The sequence below is a fragment of the Heterocephalus glaber genome, unplaced genomic scaffold, assembly GCF_053883595.1.
Source record: "Heterocephalus glaber isolate CG9 unplaced genomic scaffold, H.glaber_assembly_v1.0 deba00000071, whole genome shotgun sequence".
Classification (NCBI taxonomy): domain Eukaryota; kingdom Metazoa; phylum Chordata; class Mammalia; order Rodentia; family Bathyergidae; genus Heterocephalus; species Heterocephalus glaber.
Genome location: NW_028258137.1, coordinates 25,590,008 through 25,602,785, shown reverse-complemented (window position 1 = coordinate 25,602,785; position 12,778 = coordinate 25,590,008). Strand labels below are relative to the sequence as shown.

At 33.0% G+C, this 12,778-nt stretch overlaps 1 long non-coding RNA gene across 1 annotated transcript in view; it reads left to right on the top strand.

Moving 5' to 3' along the window:
- The window catches only part of LOC147830658 (uncharacterized), a 172,457-nt gene extending 159,924 nt beyond the window's left edge, over positions 1 to 12,533 (top strand). Inside the window, exon 7 of the long non-coding RNA XR_015449029.1 lies at positions 4,428 to 12,533. This is a non-coding gene — a long non-coding RNA (uncharacterized LOC147830658). The remainder of the gene's footprint in view (positions 1 to 4,427) is intronic.
- Positions 12,534 to 12,778: the final 245 nt, after the last annotated feature.

Genomic DNA, 12,778 nt, shown 5'->3' with positions numbered 1-12,778 from the left:
ACAAAGAAGTAGAAATAGCAAATAAACATAGGAAAAAAATGTTCAACATCACTGGTCATTCAAGAGATGCAAATGAAAACAAGCTGAGATTCCACCTCACCCCAGAAAGAATGGCTGATGTCATGAAATCAACCAATAACAAATGCTGGCACAGTTGTGGGCAAAAAGGAACCCTGCTCAACTGCTTCTGGGAGTGTAGACTGGTGCAAACACTGTGGAAATCAGTATGGAGATACCTCAAAAAACTAAGATTAGAGGTCCCATTTGACCCAGCTAGTCCCTTGATGGGTATCTTCCCCAAAGAATTAAAAGAATCATACCACAGTGATATATGTTCACCCATGTACATAGCAGCACAATTTGTAATAGCTAAAACTTGGAAGTAGCCCAATTGCCTATCACCTGGAGTCTGGATAAAGAAAATGTGGTTTTCTAATAAAATGGAGTACTACTCAGCCATTAAAAATGAGAAATTAGGGGCATATATAGCTACATGGATGCACATTGAGGTGATATTCTTAAGTGAAATAAATAGGACACACATGTGTAAATATCTAATAGTTTCTCTAATGTGAGAAAGTGAAAGTGTAAATAAGGACTAAAAGCTATAATAGATAATGTGAAATAGGAAGAAAAGGGCAAAGGGAAAGGGGAAATGGGAGGGTAGGGAAAATGAAAGAAGGGAATGTATTAATATGAGAAAACTAAAAAATGGGAACAAAGTCTTAGTAAATAGGTAGGGATGGAGGGGTTGAAGGGAGGGCAGGGGAATGTGGAAAAATAAGAACCAAGAGAGATTATATAAAGGTGCAAATTTCCAATGATGAATGTCATTATATTGTATACCTAAAATATACCAATAAAATTAATTTAAAAATTCAATTTAAGTTTAAAAACAAAATTGTAAGGAGTCCTTGTAAAGTTACAGTTAATATAATCACTATTACAAGCTATAGTTTCTATAATTTTTTGGTAAACAATTTGCAAAATAAGAAGTCTTGATAATAATTACAAAATTTTACTGAATAAATATAATAAATATAGTACTATTTATTTACTAATAATATAGTTAGTAAATACAGTAATATAGTAAACCAATAGGATTATTCTGGATACACAAAAGGTATGAGGAAAGGGGAAATTCTTATGTGTAAGAAGTTGATAAGAGCATGCATCACTATAGAAATTGCAATAAATAGGGGAGAAACCATGAATGTCTCCAGTTAGGAATTAAATAGTGTATAATGCATACACTTGATAAACTATTACATAATCATCACAATTATAATTTTAAAAATTTTATAATAACACAGTTTCTTGTGGTACTATATTAACTAAATTTGCTTTGCTTTAACTGCACCTGTATGTGTAATCCCCTTACACCAAATCATCCATGACTTTGTTCCTGAGAAACAGTTTGTAGGATTTGAACTCATATTTCTAGCCCCATGGCTCCTTCTGCAACATGTCTTCATTAAAATCTAACAGCTTCTCATGTTCCTTGGAGAGAAGAGAATCTAAGTAGAGATGTAAAATTGATACAGAAGGGATGAGAAGACTGCATATGAACAATACAATAGTTCCAGTCTTGGACGAAATTCCGTACCTTTTTTTTTTTCTAGTTTGCTTTCTCAAGATCCTTTAAAATCTTATTTCTCAGTGAGTAATTTTGTCTTTATGGTACAAAAGGTAATTCCCATACCTAATATTGTTTCTAAGCACATGTGAGTATCCTGCTGAGTTATATATGAGTTTTTTATGAATATGACACAAAATGAAAATTTCATTTCTAGACTTGAAAAAATGTAAATTGACTTTCACGCTCAAGTGGGTTGTTTCAGGGATGGGGGTGGTGGTGAATAAATTCAGTGCACCATTTCCACTGTATTCATGTGTAATTGATATAACTTTTAGCAATTGTTCTACATTTACAAACTTCATATTCAAAGTGTAAAGAAACATAATATTGATTTTAAACACATCTTAGGGCTTCCTCATAAAACATTGTCTGCTCTTTGGTATATGGCATTAGCAGCTTCTTTAGAAAGATTGTAAACTGCTGAACTCTACAAATTTTAGTCCTTTCGTTGTCTGAGTTAGATTGCTGGATATCCAGCATCATGCCCATTATGTAGTAAGAAATAAGCAGCTGGCATTCTAGCTGTCATTATTCATATTTTCTTCAAATTTTACGAAATTGTTATAAAGCTCCCTAGATGGATAAACAAAGCTTTGATATGGCAGGAGGAACTGTTAAGTGACCTACCTGATCGATAACAAGATTTTCATTTCTGCCCAGACTTTTGAAGTTGTGAATAGACAACCTATTAGTGCTGAAATGTGAGCTTTCTAAAGATTGTGGATGAAGTTACACAGAGAAAAGTTGGTAAAAAGTGAAAGTGCGCAAACATTGATGATAACAGAGATTGTTCAGATCGAAGTATAGACGGTGGTGTGTCAAGTGTTAAACAGCAGTTTCCCTTATCTGCTGTTTTGGTTTCTGCTATTTCAGTTATCTTGGGTCAACCATGGTCAGAGAAAATATTAAATAGACAATTCTGAAATACAGAATTTATAAGTTTGGATATATGTATCGTTCTGAGTATTATGATGAAATCATGTTGCATCCCATTCCATCCCACATAGGACATGAATCACACCTTTGCCCACTCTGTCTATGCTGTGCTTGCTACTTGCCTAATGGAGACTTAGTCATCATCTCAGTTATCAGATATGCTGTTTTGATACCACAGTGCTTCTGTTCAAGTGGCCCTTATTTTACTTAGTAGTGGCCCTAAAACACGAGTAGTGTAAATTGATTTACAGTATATTTAATAGTGGTATTATTATTGCCAACCTCTTACAATGCCTAATTTATAAATCATACATAGATATATATGCACAGAAATAACACACCACATACACATATACACACACAGAAAAATTGTGTGCACTCACATGTATGTGAGTGCCCATACATAATGTATCTTTACTGGATCGTGCCAATTAAGTTGGCTGTGTCTTTTAGCTCTTATATGCTCCTTGATGGAAGGTACTGATGCATCGGCAAAGATTTTATGATACTAGGCCTATGCTCAGTGTTCAATTAAAATCTGTTAAACCTGTGAGTGAGTGCAGGTGATCATGTATTTGTAAGGAGAATATGTCAAATTCTCTTTATGTATGTCTCTGAGAAAAATTTCATGTATTTATACCTAGGTAGATCTCATACTTAGAATAAAGAATATATTTATCAAAAAAATCAACCTTAGAAGGTGAATTATTCAACTTGATATCCACATACCTGAATAGAATAGGGTTGGAGGAATGGGGTTGGAAACTGGGATGACTGATATCCTTGTGAAATATAATGTTCTTATTACTTGATTATTCCACTCCTTACACATATGTGCTGGCAGTGTTGCAAAGACATTGATTGTTCTAGGCTTCTCATTATCAACTTGTTATCCAGTAACTACAAATAGAGTATATTTGAAGGAAGTCTAAAGGTAGGCCAGCTTTTGTCTTTATGGTCACCTTCAATGGTCATTAGTCATTATTTGTAATGTTATACATCCTTCCAGAAAAAAAATATGCAACATGCATAGAAAAGAACACATATAGCCATGTAAGAATTTTTATAAATGTATTTTAACTAATGAAAAAGATAAGAGGGGTTTAGTTGGTACTCTTCTGATAATGAAAACTTTCTGGTGAGTCTGATTATATTTTTTACTAACTCAGTTAAATATATCATGTGTCACAATTTAAAACCGTAAAAGTATCAGTGTTGGAAAACACTAACTGGTATCTAACCAACTTGTTTATTTTGAGGATAGTTATGGAAGAGTCCTGAATTGTAGCATAAAAGATCTTCCAATGGTATCAAAGACATATAACTTTATAATTTGAAGAAATAATTCTTTATTGGAATCTAGCCACATGTCTTCTCTGTAGATACTCAATTTAAATGACAGAGTAACTTGATAGCAAAAGTCGTTCCTAAGGAAAACTTGAACCGTGCTCACTTCAGCAGCACATTTACTAAAATTAGAAATCTTGAGCTTCTGGCTCCAGATAAATTGGAAATCTACTTATTCTTCTGTATTCCTCACCAACTGACTCTGACATTGTTTTACATTTGAACTGAATAATTCCTTGAGCTTAAATTTATACTAATATTGCTAATAATATTGTAAAAGTTATGTAACACTTTAATTGGCTTTACTTAGTAGAGTGTATTTTAACCTGAAAAGGTAATAGCTGAATTGACATTTGGGAAATCATCCATAAAGGTGGACACCTTCTCATGAAAGATAGAGAATGGCTTTGTTATTTAACAGTAGCAAAAATTCTTTGTGAATGTAATGTGATCCTCTATTTTTTATGATATACTTATCACCCGTTCTTCCTGATACATCTTTTAGGGGAAAGCAAATACAGAAAAGACAAAAATGAACAGACAAAGAGAAGCAAGATACAAGGTAGCCTAACAAGCAACTCATTTGGCAAAGCAACAACATTTGTAAGCATCTGACATATATTCTTTGGAAGAAAAAAGAAGTGACCCAGCTAATACCATGATATTTCCTCCTATGGAAGTCAAAATTCAAGGAAGAGCTAATGCCTGCATATTTTTAAAAGGGGATGAAGAGATCCATGAAGAGAAGAAGATAGAAGAAGATAGAAGAAACTATCCTTGATATCATGGCTATTGAAAAGCAAAATTATCTTTCATGCATTCAAGCAATTTTTAAGGAGAGGCCGTCAAAATGAATTTAGTAATCTACAATGTGATGGGGTTGATCTTTCGTCTCTGACTTTAGCTTCTGGGATTGTGTTATTCATTCCCTACTTCTCTCTTATCTCAAAGTCAGAAGTTCTAAATAATCATTTCCAATTTTCTCCCATCTAAGTTTTCCATCCTGATTGCACAAATGCATAAATCTGAGCAGGAGACCTTCCATAATGCTTTGCAGGGCTGTCAGACCTCAGTGCCACCTCTAAAGTGATGCCTCATACATGGTACATAGTATAGATTTGTGTGTTTGATGTGAAAGCTGTTCTGGAAGTGGCTATAAGTGGTACTGAGAAATGAATGGCTTAATGTAACTCCCAAAATATTCTATAGGTGAGAAGTCTCTACTGCCAAGATCCCTCCAATGAACAAGCTACACTGTCAAGAAAGTTAGAGGACAAAAATCTTCCTAGGAAGTGAAGGACATATTAGACTGTGGGAGAAGTATCCTTGGCTTCACTAGAGGAGGAAATTTATGTCTTCTGAACAAATCATTGCCCTGTTTTTACCCTCTAGTGAGAGCTGTGAGAGGTACCTTCACAAAAGGTTGTTCCTGTGTTTGAACTGTGTGCTAGGTCTGGACACATTTTACGTATTCACTTTCACCACTTGGCTCTCTGTTTGTAAGTGTAACATAGAAGAAAATATAGCCATGGGGCCAAATGTCTTGCTCAAATCCATCCTTTGAATTACATTACAGTGTGGCTTTGTTCATTCCTACTAACAAAGCATTTCTTGCTCTTTCATTTGAACGCTTGCCTAAATATTGAGACTGGTATTTAGTACTGTTTGCCTAGGTAATGGCACCCTCAGCTGCCTTCCCAAAGTGTCTGGGTTTTCTACTGCAGTTTAGCTTACTCCTAATCAAGCCTTATTTTGCAAGAACTGGGCAGCTTCCAAAGATGCAACTATCAAGGGACAAAAGTGGCTTTCATTAACAACCATTTCATGTTGGAGAACAAAGATGGACATTTTTATTAAGGATTCACCTTCACATGAAGGGAAATAATTATATTTGTAAACTAGTGTAAATAGATTTGTTCTCTGATTGGGAGTGGAGACTGGAATCCTCATCCCTCAAGGGGGGTATGCTAATTTTTAAATTGTATTTCAAATGATATACAATGTAATTAAGATGTGGACCTCATTTATATTGTTTTGTTTCCCCGTATTCTGCACACTATTTCACTCCTATTGGTTCTGATTTACAATTTTATTCTTTCTGGAGAAAAATTTTGATCAGAAAATTTGAAATCTTTGCAATATTCCCATTCACTCTTTTGAGAACTATTATGAAAAGCTGGTTCTGCTTCCCTTTTCTAATGGGATACAGTGGCTGCTATCCTGAAGAAATACAAAGCTCAGCCCATCAAGAGTAGAACAGGATGCATTTATGTGACAATCACATAATGAGTTATGAAATCATGATTTTTAATGAAACTCCTTTGTCTGCTATACAGATTAGAGTATGTCATCCTCCTGAACAAGCGGAAACATTTCCAGATTGATTGAGCCATCTTTACTGGAGCAGTATCTCCATTTATTTTGCAGAGGCCTTTCACCTCTAAGAATAGTAGCTGATTATAATTGCATAAATGGCATAATATTTTAGAGACCTATGGAGAACTTCTGTAGAACTGAAGCCTTCATTGAGCAGAGCCTGCCATTGTGCTTAGTTCTTATTCATCATTCCTGATTTCATTAGTAAGGACATTTGTATGGAAATGGATTAAGGTTTATAGGTTTATTTTATTGTGCTGTAGATTCTGCTGTAATTATACCAGTGATGGATTGTATTAAACTGCTTTGTGGGAAGCTTTCAAAACACATCAGACTCCGGAAGTACTTGTGGTCTACAAAATATGTCGTTTTTTATCCCACCTGGAGTTACTGAGAGTCTGCCTTCACCTAGCTCATGCACACCTTGTAACTCATATTATTTTCTCCTCATTTTTAGATTTCAGGGGCATTAATTTTGCTGTGGTAAATATACTTGGTGAACTCTCCAATCCAAAGTATATACATTTTTATAAAGGCTGGCAAAATGGTATAATAATACATAAAAATGAATAACAAGCTTACTTAGTATTATTGTATTTTTGATTAAGAAATTCTCTAGATGCATTACCATGAATATATGGATTATATAAGTATGAAAGATTTGGTGTGGACTCTGATTTATTTCTTTTTAAGATGTTCTGCAATTTCTGAGGATCTAACAAAGGGAAATCTGAACAAATATCTTTTATGAAGGACCCGTTTGACTGGACTTTGTTTGTAAGCCATGTATCTACTCCTACTAGATTCCAATTTAATGGCTTCAAAACTCAGAAAGACTTCTCTCCCTATTCTTGTATCTTTAGTTTAGGAGACTGGCATAAGTAATTTATTAGTCCATATAATTTTAAAATTTAAGAATATACTCATAGAATGTCTAAAAATAAAAGCCTAAGCCTCTGGACATTTTTATTATAAAGAAAGTTTGAAGAACATAACACAAAGTAGAATTTAATAGGAAAGTATATATAGCCCTCAGGTACCAAATTTGTAAATCCAGCTATCTAGGCAATTGGTCCATGTAAATATCAGATACGTCTCAGGAATAAAAATGTCTTGTTTTTACATAAAGACATACTTCCACAATCATACAATCTTATTTTTGTAAGGGGAATCATCATTTCTTAGCCCCAAACACTCAAATTATCTTTCATCACTCATCCATATTTCATCCAATCCAAGACCAACTCCTCTAGTTTCTAATTTAAAAATCAATCTCAAATTGACCAACCTTCAGGAGAAACACCTTAGTCCAAAAACAATAATCTCTCTTCTAGATTTCTTGGAGAACAACTTTCTTAACAGTGTGCATTCCTATTTCTACTATTGTGTGTCTATGATAATTTCTACACATGGAATCCTGAGAGTCCTTTTAAAATTGAAAGTCAGAGTCCCTCTGTGGATCACCGTGTACCAATGGTGCGGGGTGTGCCACTCTAGTCAGTAAATTCCAGCACTTGCCTTACGCATGTGGACCTCCATTGTCTTTTCGCCCTTTTTACTTCCCTGATTGCAGTATTAATTCTTAACTCCTGTGCTTTTTCTATTTCAGAAACACAAGCCTCTGGTCATTGCTGGAATGTGTCCAGCTTGTTTGTGTCATAGCTGTTTGCATTTTTAATTATCTTTGCATGGAATACTATTTCTCAGCATCTTTATGTCTTACTTCTCTTTCATTCCAGTCTCTCTGCAAATGTTATCCCCTCAAAAATATATTTATAATCATATTATCTCAACTTATTTAAAATTACTGTCACTGTCCCATTTATTATATTCTTTTTAATTTTTTTAACCTCAAAGAAATATCCCTTTATTCATAGGCTTTATATTTATTTTTTTTACTTTTTATTCTTATTTCTCACTAAAGTTCCAGGAAGATAAGGTTTTTTTTTTCTTCATTCACTGATGTTCATATGCTCCAGCACAGACAAATATTTGATGAAGTGATGATGGTAAGAAAGAAAAACATTAAATATGAACACTAAGCAATTCAAATTTTTGAAATCTGAGGAATTTTTAATAAAAACTAGGCTAGGAAGAGCACAGTAAAACCAGGAGAGAGATTAAATATGGTAGACTCTTGACTTCTCTTCCATGGATAGAGATCCCAGTGAGATATTCAGTGCTCCTTGGAAAAACAAACAAGTCATCAAACCATCATCTGCGAATGGAGACAAAAGCAAAGGAGAAGTGAAAGCACTTAGAAGTTACAGACTGTCCCTTTAGCAAATGACTGACTGCTAAATTTAATTGGATGTGCTCCACTAGAGAAAATAGTCTACTCATTAAAACATCAATACTTGAAGTTTCAAGCAATCTGGCATCTTTTTTGAATTACAGTATATGTAAAGGAAAGACTTGTAAAATATTTTATCCCAATGGAGTATATTTTACCCATAATTTATTTTGGTTGGATAATCTGTAGAGATAAGAATTTTCCAGATATTGGTTATTTGGTTTTGAATCAATGTTACAAGAATATCCATATTTTAAAAACTGAGATAATGCTCTGTTTTTGTTTCCTGAGCTTTAAACCAATTTCAAACACATATTTTCATAGACTTTTTAAAATTTTGAGTTGAGACTCAAAGTAAAAGATGAGTATTATATACTAAAAAGAACATAAACAGTTCAAAACTCAGAGTTCTTGTGTGTGGTTTAAATTTTCTGAATCCTAGATTGGTCCTTCAAAACCAGTTTCCCCATATACAGATTAGAATTTGCTCACTTATCTACTGTTAAGACAAAATGAGAACATTTTCAACAACATTTTTAAAATCTAAATATACCATCAAGAATATTATAATGGCAAATATTAAAATTAATGCAGTGTCAATCATAGTAACCTTGATTTAAAAATTCTTGATTTGGTTATTAGTTTGGAAGTAAAATATAACTTTTATCCTATTATCTTCAAAATCCTACAAATTGGCTTCTGAATATTGCTACCAACCCTTTGATATTTTCACATGGTTCTTGCCTCCCCTCAGGCCCAGAGTTCCTCATTTGTTGTTTCTTCTTCCTCGAAAATTCTTCTTTCAGTTATTTTCATCCTTAATAAAATATATGATGTACTACAAAGACTACATTCTCAGAAAGACTTTGTTGGCAACTCTCTATATAGAACCCGTCTCAATGACATACAAACCTTCACAGTGAGGTACTTGTTTACACATTTCACAGTTTCAAGTTGTATAGACCTACATGTGTCTATGCTACCAGGAATTATCTTTTTTGTGTTCATTGATTCTTTATTTTCTGCTATCACGTCCCATTCTTTTAAAGAGAAGTTTATTGAAAATATTTATTATTCACTACTTTATCTCTAGTCTTAGATCCCTAGTGGTAGAAGGAAATGAAAAATGAAAGAAAGCATAAAGGAAAAAAAAAGCAAGAAAGAGAGGGCATGATAAAAAACAAGAAAATCTTTATGGAGAGTTCATGGCCTTAAGTGATAGTTGCAAAGTTTGTTATTGGCTTTGCTCTTGTCAGTATTGTGCAAGTTTATTTCTTAGGAGATAAGAATATAAATCTTAATGTTTGTTGTGGACATCATTGTTTCCAGTAAATCCTAGAAATGATATATGTCACATTTCACACTTAGCTTCTCCTATCCAAGTACTAATGTAATAATCAACATCATCAGGAAAAACTGGGGAGCTCATAACCTGAAATTTGAGGGAAAAATTAATTTATAGAATCCAGGAGTTCTGAACAGCTAATTTTTGACTAAAAAGTTCATAGTGTATTTGTTTCTTTAATCATTTCATTGTTGTTAACTACAAATATGTATTGGGATTATTGTGGTGTTTTGGTCTAGAGAAACATCTATTAATATTCAATTATCAGTGAAATTATTTTAGTTTTTTATTCTTAGAGAAATTTCAAGTTCCTTTGCTTTAAGTCCCTATATGGACCAGTATCCCCTAGTCATTGCTATATGCATTTAAATAAGAAATTTCAAAAGTAGTTTTAATAGATATAAATTTTTTAACATATACTGTGAATAAAGCATCACAGAAATCATGGCAAAAATTTCGAAGAATTAATTTGAAGAGAAATGATAAGAGGATTGAGTAATTCAAATCCAAAGAGTTTGATTTTAAGATGATAATGTTATTAAAAGAATAATTATTAGTATTGCTAATATTTATGATTTTTATTATCCTCCTTACTGTTTGGAAAATTTAGAATAATGATGAGGAGGAGCTGTTTTATTTTTCTCAGTGATTTTTGTCTTTCTCAGGCAATCTACTACATTATATATTTTATACAATAGGTATATAGGATCACCATAAGATATAATGAAAAGCTGAGAACAAACTAAACATCTTAATTTCAATTTTAATGTATTTAAACTCCCTGTATCTCAACAATTTAGGTTTTCCTGATGAATCAGCATAGGCTGAAAAATGTGGAAGGCCTTCAAGATGTATTTTAATAGATTGTATCTAAATAGTAGAAATTTACAAATGAAATACATATTGTAAAGAGGTTTATTTTCAAAGGAATCTATTCTCAAGAGCATCATCTGGAATCATTATCGTGTAGTGCTAAGTTAAGATGTAATACATTCGTGAAAAGTAATAACCAATGAATACTTGAAACTCCTGAAAACTCTGGGCAACTTCCTCAAAGTGAAGTTCCTCCGGAAAGTATCTTCATGAAAATAAGCAAAAAACATGCTTCCATGACCTGCCCTTCTAAATCTCCAAGTGCTTTATATTATACTGATTTGGTGTTTATCATTCTTATACTCTTCTAGCAATTAACTCCATAATTATTTTTACCTTGAATAGGCCTCTTTCTTTTGTCTCATTTTCCATTCCAAAGATTACAGACCTTTTCAGAAAATTAGTCTTGAATGAAGCCTGCAGGAAATCCTCCACTTACTCTTGCCCTTGATTAATTATTATTATATTTTTCTCATTAAAGTCTCTCTATAAGGATTAGATTGAAAGAATCAAATGTATTTTCCTATGACCTCATCAATTAGGATTCAGAGTTTAAATAATTACATTTGACTCATAGTTGAACTTTTGTTTTTGTTTTTGAGACTTTACTGTTGAAAAAGACTAAGCTATCACACAGACAAAATAGGCATTTTATAAATTTTCTTTAGGAATAAGCAAGGACTTCGAATTATACAAAAGCTGGTCCAGGCACTCTATTGAAACTAGAGCCAAGATAAAAACCTGTTGTTTTGGGTTCAAAAATGTTTTGTTGGAGTATGGTAAGCTTTAGATTTTTTATATATCCTGATTTTCTTAAAACTATATACTTACTCTCTTCTTGGAACCCTTATATGGAAATAATATCAACAATGTATGATTGCTTGCTATAGATTTTGCAATTGATAAGTTCAAAACAAGATTTAGGAACATGAATTTAAGTACACATGGTTTAGTTGTATAAATTTACCTGATGATAGAAAAAGAAAACCTCTAGAGGCATCAGTGATAATTATTTATTCTACTGAAGTATGTTTAAACCAATGGTTTATTTGTTCACATGTATCCAATCATTTGTATATGAATATATTCATTCCTATGAAAAATGCTAAACATCTGAGAAATTGTAACAAATAACCAAAGAAGTTCCTGGAAACAACCAAGGACAAAAACAAGTCTCATTAATATAGAATTTAACAGGTAAGGCTATGGGAGTTAATAGGAGAGGCATTTTGGACAAATTGGAAGCTAATATCATGTGAGCAAGCCTTAGGCTATTATTTTGAGAATTAGACATAAGTGGGGAAGAAGGTACCTTGCATAAGAGAATCGCATGAGCAGATGCAAGGGTCCAACAACAAGCCCTCATTTGTACATGCCAAAGTGGGAAATGAAGGAACAACTCTTCCCAGCTCATAGCAAGGGATTGCAATATTATTGCACCATTTCTACACTTTATTGTTTTAAATTATTTCTGCTTGTTCGGTCAAAAAATTTTCATATTTTGTTATTATTTTATATATTCAGTGTTAAATCTGCTGACATGTTTATGCTTTACTTTGTTTTTCATATCCTCTTGAGTCTCAAACTTTTATCTGTGATCTCTTCCCTTCAACCTGAAGGATCTATTTAGTTGTTTTAGTTTAAATAAGATTCTGGTAGTGATGAGTGCTATTTGTTTATGATATGTCTTTGGTATTTTCTGTCTCTTAATGAAAAGATCTTGTGAAAGGGGAGGGGGAAATGGGGGCATAGGGGAAAGGAAAGAAGGGAAAGGAATAAATATGAGAAAAGGAAAAAACAAAAACAAAGTCATTGTAAATAAGGAGGGGTGGAGAGGTGGAAGGGAGGGCATGGGAATGGGGAAAAAATAAGAGCCAAGTTATATCATGTAAGGTACAAATTCCCAACAACAAATGTCATCATATTGTACACCTAAAATGTACCAATAAGCTTAATAAAAAAGACCTTG